Raw genomic sequence first — 4,173 nt, forward strand, 5'->3', positions numbered from 1 at the left:
TTTCACGTTTTTGGATGTCCAGTATACATCCTGAATGACTCCAGTCAGTTAGGCAAATTTGATGCCAAAGCTGATGAAGGATATTTCTTAGGATATTCAGCCATTCGCAAAGCCTTCAGAGTCTACAACAAAAGACTGGAAAAGGTCCAGGAGTCAATTCATGTCACATTTGATGAGTCAAATGAAGCAATCAATAAAAAGCCAACCCTTAATTCTCCCCCAGAAAGTCCAATTATCTTTGGTGAATCTGATCCTATCAACTACAATAAAGATTCATCTGAAGATGTTTCCAGTCATCCTGACTTAGAACCAGTGTACATCGAAAAATCTCCCAGTAATACTTCATTTTATCCTTCAATAAGTTTCAAACTACCCTCTGAACTTGTTATTGGATCAGATGTTCGTACTACACCACCAGTATCAGATTCAATTGATTTTGAGCCAATAATTCAAGAAATGCCTTTAAATAAAGAATTTCATGATGCAAATCGTGATCTTACAGATTCTGATGAAGATGCTGAAGTTGTCTGGCAAGATCCCATTCCAGAAAATCAATTGAATTCTTGCACTGATATTGTTGTCAGAAACAATCCTGGTCAATACTCTAAGTGGACAAAAGCTCACCCAATCAACCAGATTATCGGTGACTCCAGTAGAGGGGTTCAGACCAGAAGTGCCTCCAGTGAACAATGTTTATATGTCAGCTTCTTATCACTGATTGAACCGAAGAAGATTGACGAGGCAATGAATGACCTAAGCTGGGTGATAGCTATGCAAGAAGAGCTTCACCAGTTCGAACGAAATAAAGTTTGGAATCTGGTTCCTCCTCCAGTTGGCAAGAAAGAACCAATTGGAACCAGATGGGTCTTCAGGAATAAGGTTGATGAAGATGGTCATGTTATCAGAAATAAGGCTAGATTGGTGGCATAAGGGTACGTCCAGACAGACCTTGACTTTGAAGAATCATTTGCACCAGTAGCAAGGTTAGAAGCCATCAGAATGTTTTTAGCCTTTGCTGCACATCATAAGTTCAAGGTCTTCCAGATGTACGTAAAAAGTGCATTTTTGAATGGAGAATTAGGATAAGAAGTTTATGTCAAGCAACCTCCAGGCTTCATTGATGAAAAGCATCCACATTGGGTATATCGTCTGGACAAGACACTGTATGGCCTCAGACAAGCCCTTCGAGCCTGGTATGATACTCTGACCAAACACTTATTAGAAAACGGTTTCAAAAGAGGTGCAATTGACAAAACCTTATTTATTCTTCGTGAAAGAAGTAATCTTCTATTGGTACAAGTTTATGTTGATGATATTATTTTTGGTTCTATTGATGAATCTTTGTGCAAGAAATTTTCAAAAATCAAGTCTTCAAAATTTGAAATGAGTTTGATGGGTAAATTAACATTTTTTCTTGGACTCCAGATTAAACAAACCAGTGATGGTATTTTTATTAATCAAGAAAAATATGTTAGAGATATTTTAGGAAAATTCGATATGAATTCTTCACCTTCAAAATCAACTCCAATTTCTGCACCTTTAACAATAGATTCAGACCCTAATGGGAAGCCAGTAAACATCACTGCCTATAGAGGCATGATTGGTTCACTAATGTACTTAACTGCCTTTAGACCAGATATAATGTTTGCAACATGTCTTTGTGCCAGATATCAGTCTAACCCAAAAGAATCTCATCTAGCGGCTGTAAAGCGCATTTTGAAGTACCTTAAGGGTACTCCCAGTTTGGGTCTTTGGTATCCCAAAGGCTCAGGCTTAGATCTAATGGGTTATTCAGATTCAGATCATGCAGGTTGTAAGATAGACAGGAAATCCACTACTGGTGGATGTCATTTCCTTGGTGGTAAACTGGTGAGCTGGACCAGTAAGAAGCAAACCTCAGTCTCTTTATCCACTGCTGAAGCAGAATATGTGTCTGCAACCAGTTGTTGTGCTCAGATACTCTAGATGAAGCACCGGTTGCTTGATTATGGTATTAAGTATTCAAAGAACCCTATCTTTTGTGACAATACCAGTGCCATTGCTATCTCAAACAATCCAGTCATGCACTCCAAGACGAAACACATTGATGTCAGGTATCATTTTATTCGCGATCATGTAATGAAAACTGATGTTGAAATCCACTTTATTCCCACTAACAAACAACTTGCTGACATATTCACAAAACCTTTGGATGAGAAAACTTTTCAAAATCTTGTTAGTGAGTTGAGAATGTTGAACCCTTAATCTGGAACCTTGTTATGAACGCCTTTGTGACACTGGCAGGGTTCTTTGATTCCAGATTTATAAATATATACCAGTAAAGCTATCGAACGCCTTTTTGATACTATCTTTACACTGATAGATTTATGGATCACCATTCCAGGGGGAAAGACTCAGACCACATTTTTCTTATATCTAAGTTTCAGGGGGAATTTATTAATTTATTTTCTCACTAGACAAATTTTTCTGGAAAATTTTCTAGTACCTTGTAAATGTGTCCCTCTCATTAATACTGGATAAGTTGATGTGCATGTTTGAAGTGACTTCAGTCGCTTTGTAAATGTGTCCCTCTCATTTGTTTATATTAGTTGATGTGCGTGTTTGAGGATTACCATAATGGTCTAATCTGGGTACTTACTGGAGTGTCCCTCCAGTGTACCGTTAATGCATATTCTACGGGCCTAATCCACCAGTGAAACAGGAGTGTCCAGTCAACCTCCAGTTGCATTAAAATGAGTCTTTATGTGTTAAGTCATTATTTTTTTTAATAATTGATACTAGTGCATGCCAACCTTACAAATTTTTCATCTGGACAGTTACATTTCATCTTACGTGGCATGACTTTTTCAACTTAAAATGATGGTTTTGTTACCTTGAGAAGACAAAAAAAAGTGCAAGTTGGTAACTTTTGTGGGCTGTCAACCGTCATACTTCTATGTGTGATGGGAAACATTAAATGCGGATGTCAAAACCAATCAAAACTGTTTTGAAATTTTTTCAAACTTACCGTTTTGAATTCCATTTTCTCTTTCCTCTATAAATATCCATATTTACCTTCACTTTCAGTTTTATCTCGAAAATCATTTACTCCCAAATCTTCAAATTCCTTCATTTATTTCTTTCATTCAATTCCAATTATCACTATCTTTCTTCTTAAATTTCCTTGTAAAACCCTAAATTCTTTCAATTTCAACTTTCAAATGGCACCCAGAACAACAAATTCTGACAAAAATCTACTTACCAACAATACTCCTCCTGCTAGTGTCACTAACGCTCATGACATCATCATTGATTCTGACAAAATCAGGATCAACATGCACAACTGGATGGCAAAGCTTGCCGGAACCTGTGATCCTCAATCTATCATAGGACGACTAAACTCTTTCTTTCTTAGTTGTCCATTATATGGGGCTCTTACTATGAATCCAGGAAAAATGTACCATGGTTATTTGTGCGAATTTTGGTACACTGCTCACTTTCAGGCAGGTGATGATCACACCATTCATTACACCTTCAAAAAGGGATCTCGTCCTCATACAATAACTGTTGATTCTCTACAAGATGCCCTTCGTCTGCACTATTTTCCTGAAAATGAATTACCATTACAACTTCCCACTGGCATCAATCTTAGGGAAGTGTGTAGGCAGATGGGTCACACTGATATTCTTGATGAGCAGGGTGTGTTAAAAAGAAAAAGTACTATCTATATGAGTAAACTCACTAATTCCTGGAGATTCTTCTTTACTCATCTGGTAGAGTGTTTGGGAAGTGGATCTGGAGAGCTTGATCAAATTAACCAGACCCAACTTATGATTGCATATTGCCTATGGCATGGGCTTAGGGTTGATTTTGCCCAAATTTTTTGGAATGATTTGGCTGAAAGAATAAAAGTTCATAAAAGAAAATCTCATGTCCCCTTCATTCGATTTCTTTCTTTGATTTTTAAGCGTGCGCTTGGGAATGAGTATGATTATGACACCAGTCATTTTTCTATGGCTGAGCACTTGAGGATCTCAACAACTTAGTGTCCAAAAATAATGAAGTTGAGATCCCAGTTGTAATGACTGAAAGCTTTCGGAGGGAAACTACTGATGCATCACCTCCAGTTGATTCAGAAGAAACCCAGGGTGGCCCTCAATTCAATATAGGCACTCCTGGGGATTTCACTACTGA

Source organism: Erigeron canadensis, chromosome 5, assembly GCF_010389155.1.
Source record: "Erigeron canadensis isolate Cc75 chromosome 5, C_canadensis_v1, whole genome shotgun sequence".
Lineage (NCBI taxonomy): Eukaryota > Viridiplantae > Streptophyta > Magnoliopsida > Asterales > Asteraceae > Erigeron > Erigeron canadensis.